This window comes from Dipodomys merriami, unplaced genomic scaffold, assembly GCF_024711535.1.
Source record: "Dipodomys merriami isolate MVZ:Mamm:240054 unplaced genomic scaffold, mDipMer1.0.p SCAF_70, whole genome shotgun sequence".
NCBI lineage: Eukaryota > Metazoa > Chordata > Mammalia > Rodentia > Heteromyidae > Dipodomys > Dipodomys merriami.
This window is the reverse complement of record NW_027206291.1, coordinates 3,418,062-3,439,134: the sequence shown is the minus strand read 5'-3', so window position 1 is coordinate 3,439,134 and position 21,073 is coordinate 3,418,062. Positions and strand designations below refer to the sequence as shown.

At 51.4% G+C, this 21,073-nt stretch overlaps 1 pseudogene; it reads right to left on the bottom strand.

Moving 5' to 3' along the window:
• Positions 1-14,671: 14,671 nt before the first annotated feature.
• Positions 14,672-19,484, bottom strand: LOC138817603 (heterogeneous nuclear ribonucleoprotein K pseudogene; annotated as a pseudogene).
• Between the last annotated feature and the right edge of the window lie 1,589 nt (positions 19,485-21,073).

The window sequence follows — 21,073 nt, the reverse complement described above, 5'->3', positions numbered from 1 at the left end:
GACATGTTTCCTGAGCACCTACTCCATGCACACTGCACCAGAGACCTGCAAGGATCCCGAACTTGGAGACACAGTCAAGGCAGGGAGCAAATGGCATTTTTCTTTTCTTTTCTTTTTTGTCAGTCATGGGCCTGAACTCTGGGCCTGGGCACTGTCTCTCAGCTCTTCAGCTCAAGGCTGGCGCTCTAGACTTGAGCCACAGCGCCACTTCTGGTTTTTTTCTTTTTGCTTATGTGGTGCTGAGGAATTGAACCCAGGGCCTCAGGCATACAAGGCAAGCGCTCTACCACTGAGCCACAGTGCCATTTCCAGTTTTCTGGTGGTTTATTGGAGATAAGAGTCTCACGGATTTTCCTGCCTGCCTGGGCTGGCTTTGAACCGTGATCCTCAAATCTCAGCCTCCTGAGTAGTGAGGATGATAGGTGTGAGCCACCAGCTGGGATTTTTCGGTTTTTCTTTTCTGTGTCTATCCTGGGACTTGAACTCAGAGCCTGGGTGCTGCCCTTGAGCTTTTTCACTCAGGGCTAGCGCTGTACGGCTTGAGCCGCACAGCTCCACTTCTGGCTTTTGGGGTGGTTATTTGGAGTTAAAGAGTCTCACGGACTTTCCTGCCCAAGCTGGATTTGAACCATGACCCTCATAGCTTCCTCAGTAGCTGACTGAGCCACTGTACCAGGCTGAGGGTTTCCATGATGCCTTTGTACGGTTTGTTTATGCTTTGGTTGGTTTGCTTGTTTACTTAGTCATCCTAGATGTGGGCACTCAGCTCCACTATCTGTCAGGAAATACTTCAGATGGTTGACGATGAACACAGAACCAAAGAGAGACCAAGATCCTCACAGGGCAGACCTTTTGGTAGGGAAAATCGCCACATAGCACGTATGTGTGGTCTTACTGGATGAAGGTGGTCCCACAGAGTGGAGTCAGGAGGAAAGGTCATATGGGGAGGTGGTAGACTTTAAAACCAGATGTCAGAGGGAGACGGTTGAGGGACTATGCACAGGTATAGAGAGAAGAGGGTTGTGGGTAGCATAAACAAAGGTCCTGGGGCATGAGCCATGAGGCTTTCTATACATACAGAGAGACCCAGGCTGTGTGATTTTGACTCTGAGGTCCATGGAAGGTTTGAGGACGGTGTGAAGCTGGGAACCCTCGAGTCTGCCTCTCTCCTGGTCACTGAGTGACATCCGTGTCTTCGCGTCACCATTCACAGCAGGGCTGCAGCTGGGCGGGGGAGACTGAGTGGCTGCAGGTGGCTGCTGCTTGTCAATGAGGGCTTCCGGAATATTCTGAGCATCTCAGTAGGGGAAATTGCCACTCTCTAGAGAATGCTACTGGTAGACCCGGGGCGGGTGGGGACAGATCACACGTGGCTTCTCCACACGCTTGCTTCCTGCTGGCTGGGCCACGCGCCCAGGCTACTGGCACGCGCTGTGATCACTTGTGCGCGCGTGCGCTCGCTTGCGCTCTCTCTCTCTCTCTCTCTCTCTCTCTCTCTCTCTCTCTCTCTCTCTCTCTCTCTCTCCCTTTTCTTTCTTTTCTTTTCTCTTCTTTCTTCTCTATTTGCTGCTAGAAGGATGTACAGATGTCTCAGAAAGCCCAACAAAAGTCCCCCCCAGTCAGTCCCCCCCAACCTCTGCATCTCAGCCAGGTGTCCCCGCTGTGAGAGGCGCCCCAGCGCCCCCAGCCCCGCTCCGCCCCCCCTCGGCAGGGGAGAAAGGCCCCTTTGTTCCCAGCTCCTCTCCCGCCCGCCCCGCACCTGCGTGCCATTGTTTCTTCACCCCCTGTTTTGCAATGGACTCTGCTCTCCCCAACCCGACAAAAGATGGCCCCACAACCTTTATTTCCAGAAACTGGAAAATGAAGCGTGTCCGGCCTCCGCCCTTTCACCCACCCCGGGCTGAAACCGAAGCCCTGTGAACCTGTGGGAGCCTGGGCCCGGGGTGAGGACAGGCGGGGGGGGGAAAGGGGGGGCGAGGTGCCAGGTTTCTGTCCCCTGGGCCCCCCCTGCATTGGAGGGGGCCCCCCCCAAAGCCATCCTGCTGAGCTGGGGGAACAGATGCTTCTGTACATTACAGGAGCGGAAAGTGAGGCCCCGAGAGCTCCAGGGGCTCAGGCCTGGGCGAGGGGGCGTCTGGTGGAGGGCCATGGAAGGGCATGGGGGTCGCAGGGCCGCCTGAGCCATGCGGGTGTGGCTGGGGCTCCATCTTCCTCGGGGGCTCAGCCTGGCCGCACAAAGTGTCAGGACCCCGCGCTCTGAGGTCCGCCCGGGGCAGATTCTCTTAGGGGCTCTGCAGGTGGATTTAGGCTGCCATGGAGGACTTCTGGGGAACATTCCAGAACACTCTAGGCTGGGGAAATGTGTTGCTCTCTGGAAGGAAGACCACTGGGGGGTGGGGAGCAATAGCTGTGAATTCTGCTGCCCTTCACCGGGCCTGGGTGGGAAGACGAGGAGGTGGGGGGCTGCAGGGCCTCCGCCATGCCCTCCGGTGACCCCCGGGCCTGAGCCACGCTCCCTGCGCCCATCACGCTTGCCGCCCACGCGCACACCTGGGCCCCGCGCCCCACACCTGGCTGCACGCGGAGGGGGAGGGGGGCGGGGGGCAGCGGGCGGGGCTCCGTGGGGCAGGCCCGGGCTGGTGGGAGTGGGGGACGGACGCGCTCTGTCCCCTCGCACGCCCAAGGTCATTGCGATGTGGCGTCTTCGTCTCCTTTGCCTTCTGTCTCCTCTTTGGGCCGCTCAGTGTCAAGGGTCCCCCGCCGAGGACACCAAGAAAGGGGTGCCGTCCCCTGAGCCCCAGCACCCCTCACCCCCACGGCTTCTCACCCACCTCGGCTCCCGCGGGGGCTGCGTCCCGCCCGCTCGGCCCCTGCCCGACCCCGCACCCCCTTGGCTGCCAGCCCGCAGCCTCCAGGGATGAAATTTCCAGCGGTTTAGAATTCCATCACCCACCCAGCCCAGCTCCAGGGGGAAGCAGGGGGGGGGAGGCGGGGGGGGGGAAGGGTCCTGTAAGAACAGGGGCACCGGCCGAGTGCGGTGGCTCACACCTGTAAGCCTAGCTACTCAGGAGGCTGAGCACTGAGGATTGCGGTTCAAAGCCAGCCTGGGCAGGAAAGTCCATGAGACTCTTATCTCCAATGAACCACCAGAAAACCCGAAGTGGCGCTGCGGCTCAAGTGGTAGAGCGCTAGCCTTGAGCTGAAGAGCTGAGGGACAGCGCCCAGGCCAAGTTCAAGCCCCACAACTAACAGAGAGAGGGAGAGACAGACTGACAGACAGACAGACAGACAAGCATGCAACCAGGTGGCACAGTTGTTTTTGCCTCTTTCCAAAAGGTGGCCTCACTTCGCCCAGAGGGGGAGATGGGGGTGTCCCAGGGGTTCCCCAGTCTAAACTCTGGGCCCAGCCCAGGTATCCTTGCCTGACAAATGTGGCTCAGAGAGGGCCGGGGGCAACACCGCGTGCTCAACACATTGCTCTGGCGTGGGGTGGGGGTTCCTCTGGTGACACCGGCTGTCTCCCAGGGGACATTGGCTGGTCACAGGTGGCCCAGGATCAAGTCCCGGTCCCACCCCACCCTGCCCCTCTGTTGGGGACCACGGATCTCTTAAGCAAGGCCGAAGGCACCCTTGGCCGTGTGCAGACACCATTCCAGGGATGCGTGAGGGGCAGGGGCCGCGGGCAGAGGTAGGCAGGGGAGGCCGGCCGCCCCGCCAGTTCCTGATCCTTCTCCCAAAGGGAGATAAGAGAGCGCCTCGTTTACTCAGGGATGTTAGCTCAAGAGCTACCAGGATGATGTCGGCTTTTTGTTAGTGGAAAAGAACTTATTTCCTCATCCCCAGTTACCTGTAACGTTTCCTGCCCTCCCCAGTGCGCCATGCGGCAGCGCCCGGGGCCGTGTCCTCCGGGCTGGACGCTGCCCCGGCTCCAGTGCTCACATCAGCTTGCGTCTCCCCCTCCTACGCACCTGTTCCCCTCGCGGCCCTGGACGTGGCACCCCCACTTCCCAGCTGTGTGAACACGAGGGCCTAGGGTGGACAAACAGTAGGGCGATGAGGAAGGCCAGAAGGGCATCTGGCCCCAGAGCAGGTGGTGGACGGCGTGGCAGCTTCCGCAGGGAGGGGTGTCGGGGTGCGTGCCCCCCTCCCCCAGGAAGAGGGCAGCATGGCCCTGGCCCAGGCCGCCTGGAGTGGCTAGGCAGCGGCAGCGTCTAGACCCACAGGAGCCCCAAGGGTGATTGGGGTCCGGATGGGGATTGCTGACCCCAGTCTCTGTTTTCTGCCCCATCAGAGAAGCATGAGATTCCTGCCTGGTCCCCACGGAGTCACAGCGATCACCCACAGGGGTCCGTGTGCACACGGTGTGGACAGAGCTGCACAGGGCCTGTCTGCCCCCGTGGGGCCCACCTACCAGCCGCCTCCTCTCTGCAGATGGCATTAAGCAAGAATTGGAGCTGGGTGCTGGTGGCTCACACCTGTAGTCCCAACTATGCAAGGGACTGAGATCTGAGGATTGTGGTTCAAAGCCAGCCCCAGGCAGGAAAGTCTGAGACCCTTATCTCCATTTAACCACCAGAAAGCCAAAAGCGGACCTGTGGCTCAAGTGGCAGAGTGCCAGCCTAGACAAAAAAGCTAAGGGACAGCACCCAGGCCCTGAGTTCAAGCCCCAGGACTGGCACACACATATAAAATCTAGAATTGGAGCTCAGCTAAGATTGGATCTTAGCTTAGGATGAGGTGCACTCAGGTCAGGGTTTGGTGACTCTGCTAACTAGAGCCAGAGATCAATTTAAGATTAAGGTACATCTTGGGTTCTGGAACTCCCCAAAAATGATTGGGACTCAGTCCAGGATCAAAGAAAGCTCAGCTGAGATTGGGGCTTGGTGTAGGATGAAATTCTAGCCTAGAGTCAGCATTTGGCCAAAGATTGGGCTCTACCTGGTCAAAAGCTCAGGAAAAGATGGGCTCCAGTGTTCAGCCCAGCAAGGCTCGGTCCATGATCAGAGGTCAGCCTGGGATTAGGGACTCAGCCAAAGATCAGGGCTCACCAGGAATCGGGGCCCAGTCAGGGATCGCGTTCAGTCCAGATTAGAACTCAACGAAGAATCAGGATCAGGATTCAGTTCAGAATCAGAACTCAGCCGAGGATCGGGGCTCAGTACAGATCAGAACTCAGCCGAGGATCGGGGCTCAGTGCAGGATCAGAGATCAAGCCTCAGCTCAGGATCTAGATTCGGCCCACAATGGCAACAGACTGCAGGAGCCCTGCCCCTGCGGCCTAGCCCCGGAGCCTCCCTCTGCCCTGGGGACTGAGGTAGGCCTCTGCGAGCTGTGGGAGGCCCCGACAGAGGTGGGGGTTGGCGTGGAAAAATCCTGTCAGCCCCTGGGCCTGGCTGCTCCTGCCCCAGCCCACACCCCACTCCCGGCCTGCTGACAGACAGCTCTTGCTCTGGCACTCCAGAGGTCTCAGCTCCTGGTGCAGGTGTGTGGGGACCCCCCAAGGACAGCGCCACCCCCAACCATCCAGCTGGCCAGAGGGCTGGGAGTAGAGGGGAAGAGCCCGAGGCTTTGAGACCTCTCCCCTTCTGGCTCCAGTCTCAGCCCATCTGTCAGGAAATGTCAGGCCTTCAGGCCCAGCCCAGGATGACAGACAAAACTCGGCCCCTCTGGGGCGCCTGGAAATGGGGTTAAGCAGCGGCTGTTTCCATGGCAGAGCCGCTCTTCGTGAACACTCCCTTTGCTGGGGAGGTAAGTCCCAGGGGTGGGGACTGAGGCTCTGACCTGCAGGACCTCAGTCCCAACCCAGGCTTGAATCCCTGGGATCACAAACTATAAAATGGCTGGGCCAGGCGCTGGTGGCTCACACCTGTAATCCTAACTACTCAGGAGGCTGGAATACAAAGATCGGGGTTCGAAGCTCACCAGGGCCGGAAAGTCTATGAGACTCTCCAGTGAACCAGCCAAAAGCTAGAAATGTGAGTGTGGCTCAAGTGGTAGAGTGCCCAAGCCCTCTCTCTCCCTCTCCCCCCCCCCGCCCCTGCCCCCGCCCCGTTTCCCCTGCACCCCACAGGAGATACCCAAGCAAGAAAGGCATTGAGGGGGCTTAGTGGACAGGGAAACCTCATGGCAGTGGTTGGGGTGCTCCTGGAAAGACAGGGAGTCCTGAAAGATGGGGGAGGGGGATGAGCCAGAAGATGAGGGGGTGACAATATGGGGGTGCAGACATAGGCAGCTTGGCACGGGCGGTATTCCAGCAACTCAGTGCTGTGGGTGACAGGGCAGGGCAGCTGTGACCCACCCGCCAAAGCCCCGTGCCGCAGGGAGCCCCCGGCAGGTTCTGGAGCGCCGCCGTCTGGCGCAGGCTCCAGTGGCTCGTGCCTGGCTCCTCAGGAGGCCAAGACCTGGGCATGGTGGTGCAAAGCCAGCCTGGACAGGAGAGGCCATACACTATTTTTTTTATTGGCCTGGGCGCTGTCCCCGAGCCTCTTTGTGCTCCAAGCTAGTGCTCTACCACTACAGCCACAGCGCCACTTCCGGCTTTTTCTGAGTAGTTTGTTGGATATAAAGAGTCTCGCCAAGGGGGCTGGGAAGGTGGCTCAGTGGTAGAGCACTTGCCTTGCATGCTCGAGGCCCTGGGTTCCATTCCTCAGCACCACATAAGAAAAAAGCCGGAAGTGGCGCTGTGGCTCAAGTGGTAGAGCGCTAGCCTTGAGCTGAAGAGCTGAGGGACAGCGCCCAGGCTCAGAGTTCAAGACCCACAACTCGACCCCCCCAAAAAAAAAGTGGGAAGGTGGCTCAGTGGTAGAGTGCTTGCCTCACATGCATGAGGCCCTGGGTTCCATTCCTCAGGACCACATAAACAGTAAAAAAAAAAAAAAGGCCAGAAATGGCACTGTGGCTCAAGTGGTAGTGTGCTAGTCGTGAGCTGAAGAGCTGAGGTACAGCGCCCAGCCCAGAGTTCAAGCCCCACGACAAAAAAAAAAAAAAAAGTTTCTTGGACTTTCTGCCCAGGCTGGCTTTGAACCGCAATCCTCAGATCTCAGCCTCCTGTGTAGCTAGGATTACAGGTATGAGCCACTATCTCCAATGAACCATCAAAACACTGGAAGTGGAGCCATGGCTCAAGTGGTAGAGCACCAGCCTTGAGTGAAAAAGCCAAGATAGAACATCAAGCCCTGAGTTAAAACCCCAGTACCAGCACACACAGAAAAAGTCACTCTCAAATCAGACTAGCCAAGAAAGAGCTTAATAGAAGTGAGTCTGTTCCATTTATGTATTTATTCATTTACTTTTTTAGTGACCCAGTCCTAAGGCATGAACTCGAGGCCTGGGTGCTGTCCCTCAGCGATCCTCAGATCTCAGCCTCCTGAGTAGCTAGGATTACAGGCGTGAGCCACCACCACCTGAATGTCTGCTGCCCTGGCCTGTGATGAATGGGGGCAAATACAGTTTAAAAAGCTAGAAGGGCCGGGCACGGGTGGCTCACGCCTGTAATCCTAGCTACTCAGGAGGCTGAGATCCGAGGATCGCAGTTCAAAGACAGCCCAGGTAAGAACATCTGAGAGACTCTTATCTCCAATTAACCACCAGAAAATCAGAAGTGGCACTGTGGCTCAAGTGGTAGAGCTCTCGCCTTGAGCTGAAGAACTGAGGGACAGCACCCAGGCCCAGAGTTCAAACCTCACGACTGACAAAAAATAAAATAAAATTCTAGAAGGTGAGATCTCAGGATTGCAGTTTGAAGCCAGCACGGACAGGAAAGTCTGTGAGATTCCTATTTCCCATAAACTACTCAGAACAGGCCAGACGTGATATTGTGGCTCAAGTGGTAAGAGCACTAGCCTTGAGCAAAAGGAGCTGAAGGACAGTGCTCAGCCCCAGGACCAGGAAAAAAAAAATCTAGAAGCTTCTATAGCCCCAGCTATAGAATGTCTTGCAGTGGACAGCATTGTTGTCTTGTCAAGCTGAGACTAGACTGTAGAAAACGCTAGACTCTTTCAGAAATCCCAGCTGAAGGGAGTAGAATGTCCACCTTCCTAGTTCCTCTCTCAGTCTTAGCTGGAGGTGAGGTAGGTGCAGGAGACGGACCTAATTGAGGACTACAGTTTCAGCAGGTCTTCTCATTGGTCGGTTGTCTTATACCTCAGTGGCATAGCGGCAACCAATCAGAGTGCAGCTTGGGATATTACAAACTCCTTAGAGGGCTGGGAAGGTGGCTCAGTGGTAGAGCGCTTGCCTTGCATGCATGAGGCCCTGGGTTCGATTCCTCAGCACCACATAAGCAGAAAAAGCCAGAAGTGGCGCTGTGGCTCAAGTGGTAGAGCACTAGCTATGAGCTGAAGAGCTGAGGGACAGCGCCAGTCCCAGAGTTCAGGCCCCACGACTGGCAAAAAAAAAAAAAAAAAAACCTCCTTAGACGCAGAGAGGTGTGACAGAACCCGGAGAGTAGACTGGGAAGTGGATGCACAGAGCAGCGGGAGCTTGGCTGAGGGACCTCTGCATAAAGGTGTCTGTACTCGTTCAGTCCAGTGTCCTGACTTCTTCAGTCGGCTAAATTCTTGAGACAAGAACCCAAGAAGGCTATGGCAGCGGTGGAGCTGGCAGTGGAGCTGGTGGTGGAGCTGGAGGTGTTGCCTTCTCTGAGCTGCAACCTTAGTGGTTGCTGAGAACAGTGGAGCCAAAGGCACTGAGCAGCAGCAGAGGAAAACGCCACTTCATCCTTTGGGGGCTCATCTGAGATCGGCAGGAACGCTGAGTGAACCTTGATCTACTGTGATCGTTAGCTCTTTTCTTCCTTCTTTGGAGCTTTAAACTCTGTTGAAAACCCTTCAAAGCACAGGGCTTTGGTGGCTCACACCTGTAATCTGAACCACTCAAGAGGCTGAAATCTGAGGATCATTGTTCAAAGCCAGTCCAGGCAGGAAAGTCTGAGGCTCTTTGTTGTTGTTGATGATGATGGTTGGTTGTGGGGTTGAACTCAGGTCCTGGATGGTGTCCCTGAGCGCTTTTGCTCAAGGCTAGCACTCTACCACTTGAGCCACAGAGCCACTTCCGGCTTTTTTCTTTTTTCTTATGTGGTACTGAGGAATCGAACCCAGGGCCTCAGGCATGCAAGGCAAGCTCTCTACCACTGAGCCACCTTCCCAGCCCCAAGATAAGAGTCTTACAGACTTTTCCTGCACAGGCTGGCACAGCCCTCTAGTATCTAGGATTACCGGTGTGAGCCACCAGTGCCTGCCTCTTAGATTCTTCATGTCCAATTAACCACCAAAAAGCTGCAAGTGGAGCTGTCGCTCAAGTGGTAGAGTACTAGACTTGAGCAAAGAAACCCCTCAGAAACAGTGCCCAGGCCCTGAGTTCAAGCCGCAGAACTGGCACAAAAACAAAAATCTCCATATCTATTGAAACACCAGGTATTTGTCACCCAGTTAAAAACATTATTTTTTTTTTGCCAATCCTGAGACTTGAACTCAGGGCCTGGGCACTGTCCCTGAGCTCCTGTTGCTCAACTGGCGCTCCACAACTTGAGCCACAGCACCACTTCTGGCTTTTTCTGCTTATGTACTACTAAGGAATTGAACCCATGGCTTCATGCATGCTAGGTAAGCACTCTACCACTAAGCTGCATTCCCAGCCCACAACTAGCAGTCTTAAGACACAGCCTCCTGATTCTAAATTTCAGAGACAATCAGTCATTCCTAGGACGAAACCCCCGGCACATATGCTTGGTTTCTACTCAAATGCCAAAGATAGTAAGGGCAGTCAACCAGATAACGAAGCTTCCTTTATCCCGAGCTTGATAGGTCAGAGGTAATTTAACCTTGAGTCCTTTCTCTTCTGCTAAATAATGTCCTTAGTCTTCTTCTGTGTTCTCAAACTCTTCTGTCTGGTTCACAGCACATTATGCAGGGTGAAAGAGTAGCTGGAAAGCCATCCATTTCCATTCCTTTCCTGTTCTACACCTGCAGTTAATCTACTGAAACAAAAACACAATTGATTTTTACCTAGAATAGGCTTCTCCTTGAAACAACAAATGGGTGTTATTGGTGAAATGTTTGTCTTGGTTTGGACTTCAACCTTAATAAAAATTCCAATTCTTTATTAAAAAAAAAAAAGACACAGCCTCATAATGCAATTACAACTGCAAAAACAACAACAACAAACAAACCAAAAAAAAAAAAACCCAAACTACTAGATGGAGAGAATTAGCAAAGATTAGAGCAAAAAATTAATGAAGGAGATTAAAAATATTATACATAAATTCAATGAAACAAAAAGCTGATTCTGGGAAGTGGCGCTGTAGCTCAAGTGGTAGAGCGCTCGCCTTGAGCTGAAGAGCTGAGGGAGAGCGCCCAGGCCCAGAGTTCAAGCCCCACGACCGACAAAAAAAAAAAAAAAAAGAAAGGTATGTAACAAAAAGCTGATTCTGGGCTGGGAATGTGGTTTAGTGGTAGAGTGCTTGCCTAGCATGCATGAAACCCTAGGTTCAGTTCCTTAGAATCACATAAACAGAAAAAGCTGGAAGTGGTGTTGTGGCTCCAAGTGGTAGAGTGCTAGCCTTGAGCAAAAACAGCTCAGGTCCTGGGTTCAAGTCCCAGGACTTTCAAAAAAAAAAAGCTGATTCTTCGAAAAAATAAAATAAAATTGACAGACCATTAGCAAGATTGATGAAGAAAAAATATGAGATTCAAATCAATAAAATCAGAGATGCCACAGGAACCATTACAACAAACATCCAAGAAATCCAAATGATTATGAAGGACTACTTTGAAAATCTATACCCAAAAAAGAAGGAGAACTGGGGCTGGGAATATGGCTTAGTGGTAGAGTGCTTGCATGATGCTCTGGGTTTAATTCCTCAGTACCACATACACAGAAAAAGCCACAAGTGGCACTGTGGCTCAAGTGGTAGAGTGCTAGCTTTGAGCAAAAGAAGCTCAAGGACAGTGCCCAGGCCGTGAGTTCAATGTTACAGGACTGGGGGAAAAAAGGGACAACTTAGTATAAATGGACAAATATCTAGAGAGATACAAACTGCCTAAGCTGAACCAAGGAGATATAAACCACATAAACAGGCCAGTAACACACAGTGAGATCGAGGGAGTTATCAGAAGTCTTCCAACAAGGGAAAGCCCAGGCCCAGATGGATTCACTACTGAACTCTATAAGACTTTTTTTTTTTTTCCCCGTCGGTCCTAGAGCTTGAACTCTGAGCCTGAGTGCTGTCCCTCAGTTCTTCAGCTCAAGACTAGCGCTCTACCACTTGAGCTACAGTGCCACTTCCAGTTTTCTGGTGGTTTACTGGAGATAAGAGTTTCACGGACTTTCCTGGCTGGGCTGGCTTTGAACCAGGATCCTCAAATCTCAGCCTCCTGAGTAGCTAGGATTCCAGGCGTAAGCCACCAGCACCCGGCTCTATAAGACTTTTAAAGGGCTGGGAATGTGGCTCAGTGGTAGAGCAAGGCTTGCCTTGCATGCCTGAGGCCCTGGGTTCGATTCCTCAGCACCACATAAGCAAAAAAAAAAAAAGAAAAAAGCCGGAAGTGGCACTGTGGCTCAAGTGGTAGAGCGCTAGCCTTGAGCTGAAGAGCTGAAGGACAGCACCCAGGCCCAGAGTTCAGGCCCCACGACCCGACCCCTCCCCAAATAAAAAAAAAAAGGGGGGCTGAGAAGGTGGCTCAGTGGTATAGCACTTGCCTTGCATGCTCAAGGCCCTGGGTTCGATTCCTCAGCACCACATAAGCAAAAAGAAAAAAGCCAGAAGTGGCGCTGTGGCTCAAGTGGTAGAGCACTAGCCTTGAGCTGAAGAGCTGAGGGACAGCGCCCAGGCCCAGAGTTCAGGCCCCATGACCGGACCCAAAAAAAAAAAAAGAGTCTTACAGACTTTCCTGCCTGGGCTGGCTTTAAACTGCGATCCTCAGATCTCAGCCTCCTGAGTAGCTAGGATGACAGACATGAGCCACCAGCACCTGGTCACATTCCTTAAAATAATAAAGGTTATACGTGACAGACCAACAGCCAACATCATATTGAAGGGTGAAAAACTAAAACCATTTCCCCTAAAATCAGGAAGAGGCAAGGATGCCCACTGTCTCCATTCCTCTTCAATATAATTCTGGATTTCTTAGCCAAAGCAATAAGGCAAGAAAGGGACATAAAAGGGATTCACATAGGGAAAGAAGAAGTCAAATTCTCCCTGTGTGCAGATGACATGAACTTATACCTAACGCACCCAAAAGACTCCATCCCAAAGCTTCTAGGGCTAAGCAACCACTTTGGCAAAGTAGCAAAATACAAAATTAAGCCATAAAAGTCAGTAGCCTTTCTGTGTGCCAACAATGTACAAGCAGAAAGGTAAATCATGACAGCTCCATTTGCAATAGCCTGAAAAAAATACCTAGGAATAAACCTAACCAAAGACGTAAAAGATCTTTCTTTTCCCCCCAGCATTATGGGATTTTTATTTGGAAGTAAATTTTGAACTATCAATACAAATGCCAAGATACCACATAAAACATCCACAGGAACTTTTTTTTTCATTTTTGAACTGCTCACAAACATTTTCTACATAATCAAACATACAGTTGAAAAATGGTACATTTTTAAAAATTGCATACAATGGAAATGTATGTATGTATATATATTTTCATAAAGTTTAATAGACACTACTGGGGTTGACAGTTGAAGTCTATATGTGAGAAATTATGTAATAAAAATAACCAGATTTTATTCAGCCATCAACCACTTCCACAACTGAATGTTAATTGGAGTAATAAAGCTTGTTGACAATCCTGCTGGTTTATAGCCAAGAGGTGCATTTATATTTAACAGAAGAGCTGAAAAACTCAAACTTAGTGTTTAGAAGTGGGTTAGAAAATGTGGCCACTGTGGGGGAGTGGGGGGTGGGGGAAGACGGGAAGGGATGGGAAGGGGAAACAAAGGAAGAGGCAACAATTCTTGATAAAAAAAAAAAGAGTACTCATTACCTTGCCCGTGTAATTGTAACCCCTCTGTACTGTATTTTCACAATAAAAAAAAAAAGAAAAGAGAAGAAAAGGCAGCCACCATTTGAAAACTACCTTTAAAAAATGACCACCAGCCGGACGCCGGTGGCTCATGCCTGTCATCCTAGCTACTCAGGAGGCTGAGATCTGAGGATCGAGGTTCAAAGCCAGCCCAGGCAGGAAAGTTCGTGAGACTCTCATCTCCAGTAAACCGCAAGAAAACTGGAAGTGGTGCTGTGGCTCAAGCGGTAGAGTGCTCACCTTGAGCTGAAGAGCACAAGGACAGAGCCTAAGCCCAGAGTTCAAGCCCCATGACCGACCAAAATAAAAAAAAAATGACCACCATAGATAGGTTCACTAAATTTATTTTATTATTAATTTATTTATTTATTTTGTTGGTTGTGGGGTTTGAACTCTGGGCCTGGGCGCTGTCCCTCAGCTCTTCAGCTCAAAGCTAGCACTCAACCACTTGAGCCACAGCACCACTTCCAGTTTTCTGGTGGTTTATTGGAAATGAGAGACTCATGGACTTTCCTGCCTGGGCTGGCTTTGAACTGTGATCCTCAGATATCAACCTCCTGAGTAGCTAGGATTACAGGTGCCCATCCTAACTTTATCTTAAAAATCATAACGTGGGGCTAGGAAGGTGCTCAGTGGTAGAGCACTTGCCTTGCATGCATGAGGCCCTGGGTTTGATTCCTCAGCACCACCTAAGCAGAAAAAGCTGGAAGTGGCGCTGTGGCTCAAGTGGTAGAGCCCTAGCCTTGAGCCGAAGGGCTGAGGGACAGCGCCCAGGCCCAGAGTTCAGGCCACACAACTGAAAAAAAAATTAAAAAATCATAACATGTTTCTCACAAAAGAGCATTACATTCTGTACACGGCTCTGAACAAATGCCAGGGGCGTGTGAACTACTGTTACTTTCCTCCCTGTCCCACCCCACAAATGCTTACAGTGACCACATGCAAGGTGTTCACAATAATTACATAGGGGGAATTTTTATTTTTGTCCGTCATGGGGTTTGAACTCTGGGCCTGGGCGCTGTCCCTCAGCTCTTCAGTTCAAGGCTAGCGCTCTACCACTTGAGCCACAGCGCCACTTCCAGCTTTTTCTGCTTAGGTGGTGCTGAGGAATCAAACCCAGGGCCTCATCCATGCAAGGCAAGCGCTCTACCACTGAGCCACCTTCCCAGCCCTAGGAGGAATTTTTTTAAACCACCAACAATGTACAAAAAATAAAATCCACTCACTCTGCTGCTATTTCAAAATTTCAATGTTAGTTTCTACACGCCCTCCCTGCCCTCAACCTGTTTGTGAGGAACTAAAACATTAGATCTGGTGAACAGCAAAGATTTCACTATATCTCAAATGCAGAACACCTATGAAACAGAGGAACGTTGGCTTTCTGAGCAGAAGCAGATTGGAAAAAAAAAAAAAGATGCAGGACTCCTTCAGTTTTTCAGTAGTCTTAGAAAAACTTTTCCTGCTTATGTGGTGCTGAGGAATTGAACCCAGGGCCTCATGCCTGCAAGGCAAGCGCTCTACCACTGAGCCACCTTCCCAGCCCCTGAGTGCTTGCCTTGCATGCCTAAGTCCCTAGACTGACAAAAAAAAGGAAAAGCTTTCCAGAATACTGATTCATTCTATAAAAAGGAAAAAAAAATCTTGCATTAGACTCCTTCAACATCTGCATACTGCTTCACACTGTTCTGCAGTAAATACCGGACATTCTGAGCCTGGTCCTGTGGTCCTGTAATGGTAATGATCTGATCCTTCTAAAGGCTCATCAGTTTTGATCGAAACTCCCAACTTATGATGGATTTGTTTAATCCTTTGACCACTTTTGCCAATAATAGATCCAGCCAAATCTTTGGGAACAGTTACTTGTGTAGTAATAATAGATCCACCAGGACCACCTGCATGGGAATAATCAGACCGAGCCACCCTGTGGTTCTAAACCATCTGCCATTCTGATGGGCTCCATGTATGCATCGCAGAGTCCCGAGTGTCATTCTAAAACCAACCATGCCATCATAGCGGTCCCAGGTCTTCCTCTTCGGTCATAGGCCATTCGATCTCCTCCTCTACACGGAGGTGGTGGAGGAAGAGGAAGATTCCGAGCTCTGCTACTGCCCTGGCCACCTTGACCAGCAAGTAGAGGAGGAGGTGCATGACAAGGACTCGAATCACCATCATCTCTTCTAGAAGAAAGCATGGATGACCACCCCCACCCTCTTCCTTATATGGGAAATCCCACAGGATGTCCACAATGACCATCAAACATCATCGTAAAACCACCATAATCATAGGTCTCATCATAGAAGTTGGGATCATAAGGCCATGCACGTGCTTTAATGGGAGACTCTGATATAAGATCAAATGGGGGCTGGGAAGGTGGCTCAGTGGTTGAGCGCTTGCCTTGCATGCATGAGGCCTTTGGTTTGATTCCTCAGGACCACATAAGCAGAAAAAGCCGGAAATGGGGCTGGGAAGGTGGCTCAGTGGTAGAGCGCTTGCCTTGCATGCTCAAGGCCCTGGGTTCGATTCCTCAGCATCACGTAAGCAAAAAGAAAAAGCCGGAAGTGGAGCTGTGGCTCAAGTGGTAGAGCGCTAGCCTTGAGCTGAAGAGCTCAGGGACAGCGCCCAGGCCCAGAGTTCAAGGCCCCACGACCGGACCCAAAAAAAAAAAAAAAAAAAAAGAAAAAGCCGGAAGTGGGGCCGAGGCTCAAGTGGTAGAGCGCTGGTCTACAGCTGAAGAGCTGAGGGACAGCGCCCAGGCCCAGAGTTCAGGCCCCACAACCCATCAAAAAAAAAAAGATCAAGGATGATGTTTATGCCCTCTACCACTCTAGCAGGCTCTCCTCCAATAAGAACAAGTGTCAGCGAGATGATAGTGTTCTTGAAAAGCTTGATTGCTGTCTGAGTAGTCTCTTGGAATTCTTTGATTTTAGCACCTTTGACCTCAATAATTCCTCCCTGCCAAAAGCTGATGAAGCAACAGTCGCACCTCCCAGTCAAAGTCCCTTCCTCTAAGCATTCCACAGCTTCAGCTTCGAGCAGGAGCTGGCTGGTTGCAGGGGGCAGTGGCAGCCGCAGGCCCACTTCTGGGGTAGGGATGACTTTCCTCAGAATGTCTCCAATTGTTTCAATATCAGCACTGATGCTCCGTATGCGCACGCGGGCCACTGCTGTCTGGGACTGAAACACTGGCATTGTAGTCTGCACGGAGAGCCTTCACTTTCATGCCTTTTTTCCCAATTACTGTCCCAGCCTTCTTGCTTTGAAGCGGAATGCGTAAACAACCATCTCGTCAGCATTCTGGGTTGTTTTTTTGTTTTTGTCAGTTGTGGGGCTTGAGCTCTGGGCCTGGGCGCTGTCCCTCAGCTCTTCTGCTCAAGGCTAGCACTCTACCACTTGAGCCACAGCATCACTTCCTGTTTTTTTCTGCTTCTGGGGTGCTGAGGAATCAAACCAGGGCCTCATACATGCAAGGAAAGCGCTCTACCACTGAGCCCCCTTCCCAGCCCCTCAGAAGGACCTTTCTGTCCCCTGATCCTCCCCTGCTGGCTTCAAACCACAATCCTCAGATTTTAGCCCTGAGTAGCTAGGATTGCTGGAATGAGCCACCAGTGTCTTGCTTGGGAAAAGATCTTTGCCAGCAACAAAGCAGACAAAGGTCTAAAATCCAATATATACAAGAAGCTCAAGAAACCAGCCCCTCCCAAACCTAATAGATCTATCACTAAATGGGCAAGACATCTAAGGAGAGGCTTCTCAGAAGAGATGGTAAGAATGTCAAAGAAACACATGAGGAAATGCTCATCATCCCTGGTCATAAAAGAAATGCAAATCAAAACAACTCTGAGATACCATCTTACCTGTTTTTTGGGGGAGGGTCCAGTCGTGGGGCCTGAAATCTGGGCCTGGGCTCTGTCCCTCAGCTCTTCAGCTCAAGGCTAGCGCTCTACCACTGAGCCACCTTCCCAGCCCTCTCACCCCAGTTTGATTGGCCAATATTGTGAATTTGAACATCAAATGTTGGCAGGGATGTGGGGGAAAAGGAACCCTACTGCACTGCTGGTGGGAATGTAAACTAAAACCACTCTGGGCAACAGTCTGGAGCTTCCTTAGAAAACTAAATGTAGCACAATAAAAAAAAATAAAAATAAGGAAGTGGTGCTGTAGCTCAAGTGGTAGAGCGCTCGCCTTGAGCTGAAGAGCTGAGGGACAGCGCCCAGGCCCAGAGTTCAAGCCCCACGACCGACAAAATAAAATAAAAATAAAATAAAAATAAAAATCACACACACAAAAAAAAAAACTAAATGTAGGCTGGGAATGTGGCCTAATGGTAGAGTACTTGCCTAGCATGTATGAAGCCCTGGGTTCGATTCCTCAGTACCACTTAACCAGAAAAAGCTGGAAGTGGCACTGTGGCTCAAGTGCTAGCCTTGAGCAAATGAAGCTCAGGGACAAAAACAAACAAACAAAAGAAGCATAGAACTTCCCTATGACCCAGATATACCACTCCTAGGCATCTACCCTGAACATCATGAGCCAGGATATGATAAAGTCACCTGCACAGCCATGTTCATTGCTGCGCTATTCATAACAGCCAAGCCATACGAACAGCCCAGATTCCCCACAGTAGATGACTGGATCCAACAAATGTGGTACCTAGCGGAATTTTACACAGCCATTAGAAAGAATAAAGAATAAAATCCTATCATTTGTAGGGAAATGCATGGAACTAGAATATATCATGTTAAGTGAGGTAAGCCAAGCTCAGAGAGACAAGGCACATGTTCTCTCTGATATACAGTTAGATCTAAAATACACTGGGATGTGACAGTTTACACAGGATTCTAGATGCTCGCATACAGTGGGACCAAAAGAGGATGGTCTTAGAAGAGAATCACAAAGGCACAATGCCTGGGGCTGGGAAGGTGGCTCAGTGGTAGAGCGCTTGCCTTGCATGCTCGAGGCCCTGGGTTCGAATCCTCAGCCCCACATAAGCAAAAAGAAAAAAGCCGGAAGTGGCGCTGTGGCTCAAGTGGTAGAGCACTAGCCTTGAGCTGAAGAGCTGAGGGACAACGCCCAGGCCCAGAGTTCAGGCCCCACGACCGGACCCCCCAAAAAAAACAAAAAAACAAAAAACAAAGGCACAATGCCTAAGTGCCTCTCCATATTTATATAAAATAAAATAACATACATACACGGAAACAAACTCCGACACATGGAAACAAGAGCCCTCTCTTTTTATTTTAGTTAAATAGTCTTGATATTTTGATGATTCTGTCTTTTCCTCATGTATGGTGTATTCCCACGTATATCTTCGAGAGGGTGTGGGGAGGGCACAGTGCTCATGCAAGGATGAAAAGGTTCAGCAGTGGAGCGCACTGGACCTGGGGAAAAGTGAACTATGCAACTCGTGGGTGGAGGGGGGGAGGGGGGAAGGGGAGAGGGACTGGGAGAGAGTGAGGAAATGGGGTTGGGAAGGTGGCTCAGTGGTAGAACACTTGCCTTGCATGCATGAGGCCCTGGGTTCGATTCCTCAGCACCACATAAGCAAAAAGAAAAAAGCCAGAAGTGGCACTGTGACTCAAGTGGTAGAGCGCTAGCCTTGAGCTGAAGAGCTGAGGGACAGAGCCCAGGCCCAGAGTTCAGGCCCCATGACCGGACCCAAAAAAAAAAAAAAAAAAGAAAAAGAGAGTGAGGAAATGGAAGACACTGTCCAAAAGAAAATGTATTACCTGACTCATGTAACTGTAATACCTCTGTACATCACATTAGCATAATTATCCTTCTATAGTAGCAATTTTTTTTAAGTCATGGGCTAGGCACCAGTGGTTCATGCCTGTAATCCTAGCTACTCAGGGGGCTGAGATCTGAGGATCGTGGTTCAAAGCCACCCTTGGGCAAGAAAGTCCATGAGAATCTTATCTCTAAGGAACCAGTGGCACTGTGGTTCAAGTGGTAGAGCGCTAGCCTTGAGCTGAAGAGCTGAGGGACAGCACTCAGGCCCAGAGTTCAAGACCCATGACTGACAAAACATAAAAATAAAAACAAAAAAACCAAACAACTTAGGGGTGACAGGCTTGCTGGAGCGAGTCTGATAAATCCCCAGCTTCCCCTGAAGAGGGATTATGGATTATTGGTCTTCCCCTGCTTCAGTTTCCCTTTATGGCAAATTGCTTAGTATCTGGGGCTCAGATGGGAGGACAGAAGGAAGCATCTTTTGGATTTCTGACCAGGATGATGTCTGATGCAGTCCCAGGATTGATTCCACCCTCCAACCCCGATCGCGTGTGGAAGCTGCTTTCTCGAGCTGGTAGGAAGGTCTCCCGTGAGACGCTCCTGGGCCCCTGGCCGAGGAGGTCCTTCCTGGCGACCTGCGGCTCTTGGGCTTGGGGAGCGACCCTGGCGGGCACCGACCCTGGCGGGCACCGCCTGCTGCAGAGCTGCGGCCGTCATTCCCAGAGCCATGGCAGAACATTCCAGGTCAGTGTGGCACCTGAAGTAGAAATAATTTTATTGAACAGGAAGCAATAGTCCCATTGTACCTTAGACTGTTGGTCATGCCCAAGGACAAAATAAACAAAACCAATCTTCCAGGATGTTCTGTCATACATTTCGGTAAATCTGGTTGATCCCCTGGGGCATTTTATAGCCACCCAAAGCGCCCTGGGGCTCCGCCACCTGTGCCACCAGCACTGAGCCTTGAGCCAGAGGCCCCTGGCTGGCGCCTGTAACCCTAGATCTGGGCATCTCAGTTCAAAGCCAACCCATGAGGGGAAAGTCCATGAGACTCTTACCTCCAAGTAACCAGCAGAAAGTGGGAAATAGATGGGCTAGGAAGGTGGCTCAGTGGTAGACTGCTTGCCTAGCATGCATGAAGCCCTGGGTTCGATTCCTCAGCATCACTTAAACAGAAAAAGCCAGAAGTGGTGCTGTGGCTCAAGTGGTTGAGTGCTAGTCTTCAGCAAAAGAAGCTCAGGGACGGTGTCCAGGCCCTCAGTTCAAGCCGCAGAACTGACTTTAAAAAAGTGGGAAGTGGACCTGTGGCTCAAATGGTAGGGCACGTTTTGAATGAAAAAAAAAAAATGCTCAGTGACCAGCACCCAGGCCCTGAGTTCAGGCCCCAGGGGGAGGGAGAGAGGTAAAAGGAAGGGAGAGGAGGGAGGGAGGGAGGGAGGAAGAAAGGAAGGAAGGAAGGAAGATGGATGAGAGACGGGCTCAATGAACCCCTGGGGCCACCCCCAGAGCCAATTTTGAGGCTCAGTGGCTCTGGTCAACTTCTCCTTTGTGCGTGTGTGCCCAGGGACACCCAGCCTCTTCCAAAGGTCCCAGCCGACAGTGCTTGAACTTTGTCCACTGCTCCTGGGCAATCTAGCGGTTCCAGTGACAGAGTTGATATATGCTATTGTCAATGACCTAATTAATGGCAGGTGTCGGGAGCGAGAAAGGGCCTGGGTTTGGCTCAAGACCCGCTTCCTTCTTCCTCCTCTACCATTTTGCCTCAGTTCAGCATGGAGAGAGCATTGTCTCCAGCTTTGGTCTCCTGCACAGCTGGCTGCGCACAGGTAAGCCCTCCTGGGCAGATGGGATCCACACCCTCCCCTTCTCCCCCCTACCCTGGGGTGCTGGGTCTCTCCTGGCCAAGGACCCGCCAGACCCTCCTGGGTGGCCGTGGGAAAGCCAGGGGGATGGCCTCTGGTCAGCTCACAGCTGGCGGTCACAATCCTGGGGTCACTGGGGAACCAGGGGTCTGGGCTGGCAGGTCCCGGGGTTGTGTGGGATTTGCCAAGCAGAGGGGCCCTGTCCCACCTTGTGCAGCTTGCGCCGGGGTCCTTCCCACCCTGCCCCCTGCCCACCGGGGTCCTTCCTGGCCTCACTCTCTCTCTGACCTGGCCTGGGAGGGTAAAGATGAGGGCCACAGTGTGCCTGGTTTGGGGCCACTTCCTCCCGACAGAGTCTGATAACCAAGACTGATTTTGAACTCACTGTGTAGCCTGGGCTGGCCTGGTACTCAGTACTTTTCCCAGGCAGGTGTGGAACTCTCCATCTTTGTTTGT